Here is a 14,887-nt window from a genome sequence, read left to right as displayed (position 1 = left end):
CTCCCACTGATTTTGCAGAGGAAGTCACATCAAGAGCATTGTTAATATGATTTACAACTTAGAGAGAGATTATAACAGAGGATTCTACGCAGACTACTTCAAATCCCCCTAAAAAATTAAATTTAATTTGTTAATACAGAAACACTACTTTGACCCTCGCTATGGAAAGCCCTAAAGTAGTAAAAGTAGTAACAACAGACAGGGAGCAAATAGTAGAGGATATGACAAAGCCACTTCTGTTTCACAGCAGCTTGACAGTAAGTGCTTGATTCAATGCATACTATTAAGAAGTAAAAAAAAGAAAAAACCAAAACAATTATAAAATAAAATTATAGACACAATGATGAATGGCGACAGAGGAAATGCTAACAGATCTAGCACCATACACAAAAACCATTACTACTTAGGTGATCAGAGTGTATTAGGTACTAGTTGCCTGCTTGCTCCAGATTTTATTAATGCTCCAACACCAGGCACCCAATTTGGAAATCAATTCTTACCTCATCATTTTTCTCTGAAGGATTCTATTATTCACAATTGATTTAACAGAAATGAAAGGCTTACCATTAACAAGAGCCAGCTGCTGACACTTCTTAGATGAATTATTGAACTTCTAGAAGTGAATTAACTTAACCATCACCAAGACTTATTGTCTGATGTTTCTCATACAAAAGTCAGTGTATTTATAATTACAGACTCAAGCAGAAGCAAGTAGCTTCTCTGGCACCTCCTTAAACACCTACCACATACACCAAGTAAATTATTAAGGAGATATGTAAAGATACAGACAGGAGTTATGCACCAAATACAGTCAGTGGGAGCTTTGTGTCTACCTTCTTTATGCCATCAATCTTTATTGTCTTTCTAAAACTGTAAAGATAGGGCCATTTTAAGCCTCAGAAAGAAGAAATCCAATTTGTGGCATGTTCCATCTTTGTCTACTGTCAAGTTTCCCACACCTGACCATGCCCTCCCAAAGGCCTACAGAAGACTATTAATTCATTTTAAGTACAAGGTGAAGATCCATCTCAGGAATTGAAACAGCAGTAGAAATAGACAACTGCAGGTGGAAGCAGTACTGCAACTCCAACCCCAAAAGCAGTGTAAAACTAAAAAGCTGGAAGCCCACCCATAAAGTTTACCATCTAAGCTAACAAGATACTTGCTCAGCATGTAAATTCATCATTCCCATTTTCTGGACTAAAAAGAACTAAGCTCTGCTCAAGATTAATTCACTTCCTCATGCAAGAGCTTTTGTTCTGTATATTACAAAGCTGGTGAAAGGGTTTTAACCCCTGATCAACAGTTTGATACTGTAAAACAGGTTTGGAAGGGCAGTACATCAGAACAGTATCTATGTTGCAACCCTATGAATTAGTAAATTGGGCCTTGAGTACTACACATTCCCCCGCAGAAGCACTGCTAATAATGCTATTCATGAACCATCACTGAGAAATGCTGACAAAAACCTGTTTGTCGAGAGTGTTAAGAGCACCTAGCTCTACCAGTCTATAAAACAACTTCCTGTCAAATGCAGGAGGAACTGCGCTAGGCAATACACTGTCCTTAAGTCACAGGTTAGTAAACCACAGCTGTCTGGTGGGATATCAAGCTGCACCAACTAGTGATTTTGCGTTTCACTAGACTTTTTCCTAATCTATACTACCTGGCTGAATATGCTTCTAAAATGCTACAACAGCATCTGCCATCTCCTTTAGCCTTTCCAGACTTGTAGAGCTCAATTCAGTTATACTTATCTCTGCAACTGCTCTGAAGTCTCCAACTCAAGATCAGGTTGAGACTCGAGGCAAGATCTACTCAGGAAATCCTCTGGGTTAATAATGCAAATCTCTGCCTTGCATTTATGGTGAAATGATGATCTTTGATTGATCCTTTCACAAAAACTGAAAGTCAGCTACTGCCTGAAGTCACTAGGGTCTCTCGTCAAAATCCTTAATGGATATGTTTGCACATTATTGGTGGCAAAGTGTCTGGACCTTTTTTGTTTTTTTTAACTGGGTTAGCATCTGAAGAAGATACACTTAGTACTGTATTTCTCATCCTCACACTCCCCCATCTACTTTGCCTGTAATGTTACTACAACTAACTCTTTAAAATTCTGCTTACATTTAACAAAGAGTTTCAATGTCATGAAAAATGAGAAGGGAAGAAGCCTGACAGACAGAACCTCCCAACATAAAAGCCTTACTGTTTTAGGAAAACAGGCCAAAGGTGGCTTGTTTCGTTGAGATTTTTTTTTGTTGGTTTTTTGTTTTTGTTATTTAATATATTCATGACACAATCATAGGTTGTTTTTTTTTTTAAGTATCCAAACTTTTCTATCTGCCTTTTCTCCACAGAGTAACACTTATTAACTGCAGACTGGCTGGCTCTAACAAGACTCATTAAATTTGATATCTAAATAAAATGCATCTCAGCAAGTACTTCATAAGCACTCATTTTAAAGGACATGGACATTGGCAAGTTTCTTTCTTTTCTTGTACTCATTTTTTCCAGTGTTTCCCACATTGTGAACCTCTTAATGCTATAAGACAGAAGATTGCACAAATGGTCCTACTGGTTCTTTCCAATGGGAATAGTGTGGTCAGAATCTGGCACTCAACAAAGTTTCCATTTCTACATAGGTCTCATTTATTTTTCAGTTTTAAAATAAGACCGTATTACTTTGGCATGTAACTAGAGCTGCTCCTATAATGCAGAAGAAATAACACTGCTGGAGAGCCCCCAAAGCTGCTCTGAAACAGAAATGCATTGGTAGAACTTCAATAAAACTTTTTTGACTAGAGGTAGAATTCAGCACTAGCCTAAGTGGGAAAAACTTCACTCAAATCAATCACGTTACACAGTCACTTATTGCAGATCTGAATCTCAATTAAGTTTACATAATGAAAATGTGTAAGCCAAAGTGGAATTTAAATTCTGTTGAACCAACTCTGCTCATCTCCTACACAAATAATACCTGAACACTGACTTAGGATAAGTCTCCTAGGAAACTCGTTTTTCCTCAGACATGAATACTAACATTCTATTTACTACATTGCAACCATGACACTTTTTTCTTTCCCGCAATATAATTATTATCTCACTCAGGTGCCCAGTTGTAAGGATATGATGAAATTACAGTTGCAAGACCTATCTTCCTGCACTAGTTACAGGCACTGAAGAAAATAACACAGATCTGACATTTCATAACTTCTGAGGATTTGGCTTTGCAACCTTCTTTTCAAAATATTTTTTTTTTTTTTTGCACGTCATACTCAAGGTTTTTTTACAGCATGAATCAGCAGTGTGCAACAGTATTATTTCAACCCAACTCCCAGAACAATTCGACTCTCAAAATTACTATAAGACAAACAGTTACCTGAACATCAGTGCCCATCTCCTCGAATATCCAAAAAATCATGAGCTGACAGGTACAGCACAGAAGCACATAACTTAGAAGGAGACCTCCTGTACCTTTCTGGAGCAGCTGTTGAAAGCAACTTCTGGCCAGAGAGGGAGAAAATAATGTGATTGTGGTATCAGGCTGCTTAGGCACACTCATGAGTTTGAGATAGGGATCACAGTAAGGCCTTTCTTAATTCACTCCCCTACTACTGACTGGGAAATGCAGACTGTTCTAAGGTGAGCAGGCAACAAGATCTAATCTGTCACTGAAAGCAAGCTTCAGAAATGCAGGTGCACAGCATCCACAAAACTAGTGTTTTCCCAATAGATACTGCTCTTTTCTTTCTTCAGCTGTGTGATCCCAGTGTTGAGAAGGTTCATGATTTGGACAAGATGTCAACTCCTTCCTAAGGATCTTCAAAGAAGAGTAACTGACTTTTAAACTTCCGTGTCTGATCAGATCTCAACAGAAGTTCATTGCTTTAGTAAAGGAGAAAGGTATTTCAATTGCCTAAGAACTACCATAGCACCAAATATCAACATCCACTGCAAACAAAAGAGGTGTAAAATCATCTCAAAGGAAAAGCAATTTGGGATTTAGAAATACTCCTGTATTTAAGTTCAATTTCTAAGCACGTTGCTTACCCTAGGGTTGACTTGACCTTAAACGCAGTTGTTGGGGTACTAAACTGAAAAGCTTCATTGTTCAGTTTTTTGAGGGGAGGGTGGGTGGGCGTTGTTTTTGTTTACTTGTTACACTCTTGCTGGAGATAAAAATGACAAAGGAATGTAGAATGGAATTCTTTACCTTCAGATTCTTAAGAACTCATAGCCATTGTACCACAACTCACAAACTGCTTCAAGTACTTCAACTAAGCATATTCACTGTACGTGTAAAAGTCAGGCTGCTCACACGCACAACCAAGTATTTTTCAATAAAACGTAACATATTTGGGATATTTACTGACTTAAAACAGTTCACAGAATCAGCAAATAGGAAGACAGACATGAGATGATGAATTAAAATTTTAGGATCTGAACATAATATTTCATCCACATACGTGGTTAGATAAGGCATCAAATAATCACAACACACAGCTACTCCAGGAGTAAAACTCCACCCATTACATTGCTTTCTCCCTCCCCCTCCATGTAGTTTGTCTAAGAATTAGTGTCATAACAATCACCAAATCTTCAGGAATTTAAGGCCAATTTGCAACTGAGGATAGCAAGACACAATCATTACCTTTTTATTTCCACAGTGGAAATAATATACTACAGGTGTTTCAGAAAGACTTTGATTTTTGAAACCAGCCTCTTTCCATATGTTACTGACTCTAACAGAGGCACGTTTTTATTTAGTCTAAATCATGCCTTATGGGACACACTTATGAGGAAGAAAGGAGGACATGCAACTGGCATTTGAGACATATTGCCAATGCAAAGCTGCCAAAAGCACACAGCGGGGAGCATGTTTTGGCTATCATGAGCAGAATAAGCATGCACTCCTCAACCACTGCCAGCTGGCATTTGTTTCCAAACAGAACACTCACTAGGCAGTTTGGAGACTGGACATACTCCTAACCTTAAACTACGCTCCCATAAAACTGTGCTGCTGAGATACATCATTAACAATGCCTGTCTCCTAGATCACTGCCAAATAAGAAACACTGAACAACACAGAAAAATCATACGTTTCCACTATGCAAAAAAAGTACCTGAAGTATCTTAATGTACTCTACTGCTTATGGCAATAGGAAGATTTTAAAAGGGCTGGAAGAAGCTTCTGCCCACATCCTGAGAAGCAGAAACACTGTTACTGTTCCACAGCACATGGACAGAAAAAGTGAAATCCGGAGATTTAGAGCAAACAAACACAACAATGAGCAGCAAGTGTGGCTGGCACTATGATTATACGCATGTTTAATGCAACCACTAGCAATCCTCACAACAGAGATGATCCCTCCTTTATGTGCTGGGGCAGGTTTCTGGGTAGAAGATTAATGTTCCTCTCCATCTGCTAATGACTATATAGGTCCCAGGGGCTTTGCACCAAGGGTACTCTGCCCTTAGGATGAAAAAAGAAATGGGAATTTGTGTTGGATTTCTACATGCACCTACCATTTCCAGCAACACTGCCAGTTGAGAAGTACATATTATTTCCATTTTACCTACCAAAAACATATTTTATCACTATAGTTCAACTGTGATTCCAATTAGATTTTTCAAAGATAACAGTTAAAAGGAGAACAAACCACCAGGGGGGCACTTTTCACTTCTAAAGTGCTTACCTGATATAGTCGACATCGGTATTTTCCCTATAAGTGCTCCATTCATTACATTTTTACCATATTTTCAAAGTCACTCCCCTCCTTTAGATTTCCCCTTCTCTATTACAGACAGCCTGCTGTCATGGACCAAGCACCTCTGAAGAAAAAAGGAACCGGAGACCGCCGTGCAAAGGAGAAGGAACTAACTACGAAATTCAATCTACTTGGATTCTGTGAGTGGATTTTTAACTTACCCCCTTAACTCTACCTTCACTCCTGAAGCAACTCAGAGGGAGCTTGAAGTGGGGTAGTTTTCAAAGACCTAAGCCAGATCGACATCCTGGAAGAAAATGGGAAAGAGCAGTCAAAAAGTCGTTTTGAAGGAATAACAGCACACACTCATCACCAGAACAATGACTGATACTCTGGGCAAAATTAGGAAACATCTAGTACTATCTCCAGCATGGACAAACAATGAATCATAAACCAGTCTTGCTTGGGTGAAGTCTTTGGATTTTAATGCCTTAGGCTCCCGCTCCCACTGAATGCCTCTAGAGATTGCAATGCGGACCCCTCTTCTCAGTCCCAACACAACGAAGAAGCAGACATCCATGCCAAAATTCTCAGTAAGCGCTCAAGAATTTCAGGGCTGGTCAAATGTGCACTAACACCCAGCACACACAACCAACTTTCCCCAGTTTACTCAAGTTTTGGGGAATTGAAAACAAATAAACAAAGAAAAACAACCAGCTGAAAAAACAGCTGAAACACTTAGCAACTGAACCATCAACATAACAAAACTCCAACCTCTTTTAACAATGGGTATGTGTTTTCAGTAACGTGGCTTCTACCAGTCCTTTAGATCCAAGAAGATCCACCACTCCTGTCAACCTGCTTCTACCCAGCAAGAAAAACAGGAGAAGAAAAATGTCAAAGGGAGAAGGAAAAAAAGGAAAAAATCCTCAGGAAGAAAAAAAAATAGAAAAGTCTGCCCATGACCAAGCAAAAATGCAGAAAATAGCCAGGGAAGACAATACAGTACTTCTCTCACATAGCAGCAGCACTACAAAACAATGAGCACTGAACTAATAAAGTGCTCTCTCCAGCCTTTAGTACTCATAATATTACTTTGTAAACACTTCTCCAGTGGATTCTTTCATTGAGAAATACTCTAAATCAAAGATATATATTCAACAATATTGACCAATTACCTGGCCTGTAAAATCCAAACCAAAACACCCAAAACGAACAGCTCTAGCAGCAAGGCAACTTCCGTACTGCAACTGTTAGAACTAACAATGCTGCTCCCATGTTTCCAATCTGGACCCAGTGATTTTTGGCCTTTTTCTTGAGATTCCATTGACAATAGCTTAACATATTTCAGCCTTCAATTTAAAAAAGAAAATGCCTTCCTCTTTTAAATGTGTACAATGCTGGATAACACTGAATATGATTTAAACACACATGGAAGCAAAAAGGGAATTAAAATTGCTTATATTACTCAATTACTAAGTCATCCTCCAATCCTTTCGAGATTTTGTCTTAGGGTTGAAAAGCTCAAACCTCCATACTAGAAAATACATATTGTTAAGGATTTTAAAGACAAGGGCCAGAACAGAAAGCTGCAGCTCCCTGCTGAGAGTACCGGACAGCACTTCTCCGCAAATTCAATCCTTCACTGCAACCTCTTCAGGAAAAGCTTGCCTTCCCCTCTGCAGGTGGGCAGCCCCCAAGGCAGAAGCTGTTGAGGCCCACGCGCCTGCACAAGCCAACAGCAGTCCCACCAGTTTTACACAAGCCCACGGTGCCTCAGCAGAAAGGCCACGCAGTCCAGCCCGTAGGGAATGCGCAGCAGCTGAGACTGATGGTATCTACTTGCACTAATGCACACTGCTTATTCCATTCCCTTCTGAAAAGCTGAAACTTCTGAGTCTGAATCACAGCAACAGTGTTTACCTCAAGTACTGGAAAAAGCATTAATGTCATTAATGCAAAAAAAAAAAAAAAAAAAACACAACCAAAAAACATAAGTTGTCTTTGGAGGTACCAGCATTTAGCTGTGGATAAACTGTTCCTTCCTCCTTGCACTTATAAGCAAGTTTGCAGAGACACAGGGTAGCAAACTAACTTGCTCTCCACCAGTAGATCTCCAAGATTCCAAAAGACAGGCACCAATGTACACAGCTCACGTTATTCTGTGTTCAGAGAGTGAGACACTGCTTCAAAGACTAACACTGAATGAATTACAATTCACACAACACACGTCATTTGGGCATCCTGACTGTGGGAAACACTGCACACTTCAGGCCAAAGCTGTGGGCATTTCCAGCGCTTCTCACTGGAATCATCATAACCTCTGAGGAAATGCAGAGAACAGTGAGGATATTCTCCTCCCATCAGGTCTAAAAGTGTCAGCGGTCACTCTGGAGATCTTCATTAGTTATTCAAAAAACAGCATTTTTTTTCTGCCAAACCACAGTGGGTTTCAAAAACACGTTCAACGCACCTTTCCACTTCTGAACCACAGCTGAGCCCACCATCAGAAAAGCATGATGTTTATTTGTCCAGAGCCACCCTCAGCCCAGCAGGAAGATGGCAGTCACTAGCAGTAGTAGCTCCATACAGAAGCACTTAGCTCATTCTCTTTGCTTACACCTGGTCACCTATTTTGAGATGTCTACATGTCACTCATTCTCTGCACACTGCAGAGAAGGCTTTCTCTCTGTTCCATCACAGCCCAGTAGGATACAGAGGACTGCAGATGACCTCCACCTTCTGTTCTCCAGACTAGGTAACCCAGGTGTAGTAGAAATGTGAAGTCACAGCTTGAACCAGCAATTGAGCATCTAGCAGGAAAGCAGAGGCAACCCAGGAGAGCTCAGTGCATCCAATGCACCTGAGTGACTGGAAGACGTGGAGTCAGGATCCATCCCTTCCCAAACTTCATTTAAGGGTTGGCAGTGGAAGAGTATCTTACTGAAGATCCCTAAAGATGTGGGGCCTTCTGAAGGTAAGCAGCTTTTTTCCCTTATTTCTGTGCCTACTGCTGTCATGTTTGAGCAAATCCTTGCTTGTTGCAACCTGGAATCTTGCTGCCTTGTTGTCATTGTTGTACTTTCCATTGTATTACAGCAGGTCCCACAGCTTTTTGTGTGTTGTAGGCTCCAGAAACCAGCTACAGGCAGCTCTCCTCTGGGCTGTCTTCAGTTCACCCCTACCTTTTGTTATGCTGGGGCCTAGGGGTGAATACAGCATTATGTCAGGAGGAGTCACATCACAAGGAATGGTCATTGCCTTCAGCCAGAGACAGTTCAACATGTACTAGGCTCCACTGCAAGAGCACCGACAATTCCTACTCAACGCCCTCTTGTATCACAATGTTCTGTCACTTTTATGCTTTCCCTACCAGAAAGTAAAGAGTTAAAATATGATTACCAAATATCCCTTGGGCACCATACAATAGAAACAAGAAGCTAATACTGCAGCTAATGATCTTTGTGGAAAAACTTAGAAGTGGGGCATGACCTTACAGCCACTGACATGAACCAAAATTTGCCTTGAGAAAGGATGATTAGGCCCAATCCGAAGATGCAGTAAACTTGCAAACTAGTATATCTGAAATTTGATCTCTTCCTTTTCCAGTAAGTTTTTGTTTTGTTTTGTTTTTTAATGAAAATATTTTAACTGAAATATTAACGCTACTGAGAGCTGAGACAAGGTGGCTGCCCCAAGTTAGGATCATTTAACTATTTGTGGAAATATGCCATGTGGTCTTTCACATACTTCACCCTGATCAGACTGCATCACCCTACAAGTCATCTGCTACCATATCTTCTCATCTCAGAGTATGTTCTTCTGGGATCTACCTCATAGGAACAACGCAGAGCATTAGACAGGAGAAGGCACTGCTTCCACTGCAGCATCTCCAATCCCCCAAGAGCCCCTACAAGATCACTGTGGAGTAGTTTTTGTTTTTGTTTTTTTTTTTTTACGGTGACTGAACAAAGAAATATCTGCATTTCAAGAAAACTGAATGTGGTTTAGAATGTATACAACTTCCTGCAGATGACCCCAGAAAAAAATAAAAAACATATGATGTGTAACTTCCTTTGACTTTTCTTTGAACTCTAGATGGAAAGCTTTGAAAAGCAGGATTTTCTTATTAGTTACTTCCAAGAAATAAAATTTCTAAATAGAATCTAATGCTAATTTATTTATGTATAGCAGTACCATAGGGGAATGCACACCCACTTACAGAGAAACACTTCTTAAAGTTATTATTTGAGATGGGATGATGACAAAAGCAGTATACGCCACTCATTTGGCAGCACTGAACCCAAAGGATCCACAGACAGGCTAGATAGAAGTCAAAACAGATTTGAGAGGAAGGAGATGTGGCAAAAGGAACACTGTGTTACCTGTACTGGACTGCAATTTGCCACACCTGGCAGTGTAAAGCGTGCTCTCACAAGGGATGCACCAGATTTCATTCAGACCCAAGGAAGGCAGCTTTCTGTACAGTCAGAAGATGCTCTCCATATGGAAGAATGGCTTTAATAAAGATTCAATTTATCATTTATTTAAAGCTTGTCTTCTATTACTGTGGTACATATTGCTGCCGCAGGGAGCAACTTTTTCATATCTGCCCAGATAAGAGCTAAAACCTCCAGAATCCTGACCACCACCAAGAACTTGAGCCCAGGATCTTCAGACTGCACTGTGCAAGTACAGTGCACAAGTTCCATCCAGCAGCATTAAGTATGTTTTAGTACAGAGAAATATACATAGGAGTATATTTATACACATGTCTTTATTCATTTCTGAATACAGGGCAGGAACTCTGCATGCTACAAACACATCCAAAGTAAGCAAGCTTTCAGCAACTTATTACCAATAAGAGGCATGAGTGACTGTAATATTCTGACAGAATCCCTGACAGAAAAGCAACAGCAAGGACAGCACAGCTGTTTGATGGTGGTAGCGTGGTACCTCTTCCACCAACCTGCTGTAGCATGGGAAACACACATGCTCCCAGCCCTGTGCTGTAGCTGATCTGTGCCCAGCCCGAGTCACCAATCCAGAGAAATCCACAGCACTGGAAGCAAGAGGGAACCCAGAGACTCTGGCAAGAGATGCCCCTGCTAACACACCATGCCCAGTGTGGGCTGGATGTTCTGCACAGCACTCAGAAAGGTGCTGCCACTGATGGTCCAGTGAGATGGACAAAACCCACTCATGTTCAAGCTTACAAGCTGGAACTTCCCCAGGTAATTCCTCTTTCCCCTCTACCTTACCCTCCCAGTTTAGCTCACAGAGACCACCTCCCAAGTGCCACGCTAATCAGCAACAGTTTTGCACATTGTATTAAAAACAAAAATAGTCCAAAAAAATGTAGGAAAAAGGAAAACTGAATGAGCTCACGTGTATTTCATCAGTAAGTTCATTAATACCAGCATACTTAATTACATCTAAATTATTTTAATTTTGATCTGAGAAGGTCATAACTGCAGAAGAAGTCATAAATTAGACATGTATTATAAGAGAGTCTATTGCCTCACACATTTGTTATGAATACAATTTGGTTTTGCATACATTTTTCTGTATTTGCATACAAAATCATGTATGGCTAATCAAAGATAACAACAACGATCTCACTGCATCAGGACATGAGAAGACATGAACAGTCCGGTTTATGTTTAGGCTGTGTAAAAGATATACCCAATATCTTCAAAGTATTACTTTAGCAAACTAAATACATATTTAATAAAAATGAAGTTATTTTTGCCTTCACTAACATAAGCAGCTCCTAAAGAATGTACTCCTTATAGGTAAAGGAGTAAATTCTACACACACTCTACATTTCCTTTTTTTCCCATGATATTTTCATTTTTTTCCAGCATAGGCCTCTCTCATGTACTTCACATCCAGCATTTTCCAACACATTTCCATGAATTTGAACTAAACTGTAGGTTACAGAGAAGAAAAAGTTAAATGACTCTTGAACACTTCAAGTTTTCCCACTCTGGTAGCAAGCAGCATACTGCACATTGCTTTGAAGGAGGGAAATACAATTTAACTGTCATTTCATCACTACCTTGGGACACATAAAGGCCATCACCTATGGTACTGAATATTTAATTGGAAGACAAGCCACAAAGAAGCAAAACTTGACATTATTTTTTTCTTACATTTTGCCTAAGCTTTAACATTAGTTTGTGCTTAAAATACACATTGTAATAGACCTCATGATTAGGATTAGCTAAGCTGTATCAGAGTATTTCAGTAACTGTTGTCACTAATATATAAGCAAGTAGAGTATCAGTGACATTAAGAGACAACAGATTTAAAACAGGTAGCTTAGGGAATTCAGTGCTACAAGACACCAGTTAGCCAACAGGTTACTGAACAAGCACAAACATAGTAATGTTCTATGCAAGTAATGTTCTATGCAAGTTCTATGCTGGCTGAGCAGCATTAGAAGAAGCTTCCACCATGACAAAAGTATCCCATAGCTGCCGGCAAATGAACGCCAGCCTGACTTTGTTCTGCACCCTACAGAGAAGCAGAAGCCTTTTAAAGCATTGCCAATGCATGCTGGAGAGTCATGTCCTGGGGTGTAAAGTAGTGGAAAATTATATCTTTGTTTTGAAAACACTGGTATTTCATGCAAGAAATACAAGTTTTAGCACAAAACCGATTGAGCCTCCTTGCCACTCTGGTTTTACATGTGTGAATGCACAGAAGTCAGAAGGGACCTCTCCCACAGTATCCGTGCAGTCAGAAATGTGAGGATGGATGTCCTCTTTCAGGCACATCTGGCCCAGGCTCCTACCCTGCACATCCACGGGCACCTCCTAACAGGGAATTCACCAGAATACTTTATTGTTTCATTCCACTCACATGTGGAGATGTGAGCAAATATCAAGCCTAGTACACCTTGCTCACGTGAGAGCTCCACTGTCCTGGAACAGGACAGCATTCTTGTGACAGTAAATCTCTTCTACTACAGATACGCACAAAGCTACTTCAGCAGAACACCACCAAGGCATCACGGTGTAGCAGCTGTGGGTGGCATCACAGAATCTTCACCACTGGAAAAGATCTCTAAGATCATCCAGTCCAACTGTCAATCCATCACCATCATGCCTACTAAATGCTCACGTCTCCTTACGTGCCACATCCACGTGGTTCTTCAGCACTCCCAGGGAAGGTGACTCCACCACCTCCCTGGGCAGTCTGTGCCACTGCCTCACCACTCTTTCTAAGAATAAGTTTTTTCTAATGTTCAGCCAATCTCCAAAGAACCAGGTTTTCAGACGGGATGGAGATGCCTTCTCATGCTGCTGTTAGGGCAAACCAGCCTGATAGTGGGCCACAGAGCCTCGGCTCTGCGAGAAGACACAGGAGGGAACCAACAGGACACAAACACAGCATCTGCTCTGCAGCTGGCGGCTGCACTCCTCACAAGCATGCTCAAGTACAGAATAATGACAGCCAAGACTGAGGCAGGGCCTATACTGGGCAATTGCTCTCACTGAACTAACAGCCTAACAGAGACCTTTCTCACATCCCTCCATCCAGCAAAACCTACTTCTCTGGTACCTTGCCTACACAGGCACAGCATCAACCTCCTCCGATCGTTAAAATCAGATGCAAACAGATGCTGACACATCAAGCTCTTACCCAGGACTTGGTTCATACTGAACAGATTTAATCCATATTTTAAATCAAAACCAGCATTCTCGTTAAAAGAAAACAAGAAACGCCGCGCTCTTACAAGCAACTTTTTTCTTTCTTCTGTATTTCCCTCAGCTCGCCCCAAATGACACAACCAGAACCGTTAGCGATGCCCACGCAGCGGCCGTTGCCTCCAGGTCTCACGGCGCCGTCCCCGCTGCCCCGCAGCCCCGCCCGCCACGCGCGCCCCTCCCGGCAGCACGGCGCCCGGAGCCCCGCACGGCGCACGGGAACCCGCGGCGGGTTCTGTCTGCGGGCTGCTGCTGCGCTGCCCTGGCGGGCACCGCTCAAACAGCAAGATTTTGCGTCGCACAGCTAAATATTTTCTTCTCAGCATCTGGGCTATTATTTCTGCCTCTCTTCAAACGCGAAGGGAAACTGCTTTCAGCATCACACGCGCTTCCCCCAAGTTGCCTCGTGTACTTCACGTTCTGCGGGCACCTTTCTAAAACGCGCTGAAGCACACCTCAGCCAAAGGCCGAACCTCACCGCGGCGCGAACCAGCGCAACTCCGCCGCAGACCCGAAGCCCGCTCCGCGATGCAGCACACCGGCACCGCACACCGGCACCCGCCCCCTGGGACCCGGGAGAGAGGTGGCAACGGGCTGCGGGCGGCACGGCGCGCACCTCGGGATGCTCCCGTGGCGCTCCGGTCACTTTCGCGGCGAATGCCACCGAGACGGAGCCGCTTTTTGAACAAATCAAATGTCTGCCCACCGAAATAAGTCGCCGCGCGCGCAGCGCCGGAGAGCGACGGTACCGGAGGCGGACACGAGCAGCACAGAGGTGTTCCTCCCCACGCTCTGCCCCGTCGGAGTCCCGAGCGCAGTTCAGCGCTTCCCACTCCCGGCTCCACGCTACAGCACCGCTCCGAGGACGCCCCGGCCGCGCTTTTGTCTGCGGGCGGACGGGCGGAGCGGAGCACCGCGGCGCTCGCGCTGACTTACAGCCGCCAGCGGGGCACCACAGCCGCGCGCCCGCAGCCAACTTCCCACTGCGCGCAGGACGCACAGCCACGCTACGCGCCGCGCCGCGCCCCGCTCCCCCCGCGGCAGGACGCGAGCCGCTCCGAGCCGCCGGCCCCCCGTTACCTCCGCGGCCGCCCGATCCCGCCGCCGCCCCACCAGTGTAGCCGGCAGCGGCGGCGGCAGCCTCGGCCCCCCCGCCCCGCCCCGCCCCGCCCCGCCCCGGCCCGCCCCCTGGCGGGGCCGCCGGGGGCTCGCGCGCCCCCTTGCCGCGCGCGGAGGGCGGGGGGCGCCGCGGGAAAAGGGGCCCGCCGCCATTTTGCCCCCTCGAGGGTCCGGGACGATGCGCGGCCCCACCGAGCCACAGACCTCGTTGTACCCCCACGCGGCCCAACCCGGGGAAAGGGCAACGCTGGCTTTGCCCCTTCCCACAGTCCCCACACCACAGCTGCTTCTGCCGCCACACTTAGTGTTCTTACTGCTCTGCCTGCAGCTCCTGGACAAAGT

General features: G+C 43.5%; 1 protein-coding gene across 2 annotated transcripts in view; it reads right to left on the bottom strand.

Moving 5' to 3' along the window:
* Positions 1–14,570, bottom strand: part of RARB (retinoic acid receptor beta) — a 318,900-nt gene extending 304,330 nt beyond the window's left edge. For both annotated transcript variants that reach the window (XM_052692251.1, XM_052692253.1), the window contains exons 1-2: positions 14,507–14,570; positions 5,933–6,018 (exon numbers count right to left, since the gene is read on the bottom strand). The gene's annotated coding sequence lies outside the window, so the exon portion shown is untranslated. The remainder of the gene's footprint in view (positions 1–5,932; positions 6,019–14,506) is intronic.
* Between the last annotated feature and the right edge of the window lie 317 nt (positions 14,571–14,887).

This window comes from Tympanuchus pallidicinctus, unplaced genomic scaffold (assembly GCF_026119805.1).
Source record: "Tympanuchus pallidicinctus isolate F22 unplaced genomic scaffold, pur_lepc_1.0 scaffold3, whole genome shotgun sequence".
In the NCBI taxonomy this organism is placed as follows: Eukaryota; Metazoa; Chordata; class Aves; order Galliformes; family Phasianidae; genus Tympanuchus; species Tympanuchus pallidicinctus.
Note: the sequence above shows the minus strand (reverse complement) of the source record. Positions and strands in the feature narration are given on the sequence as shown.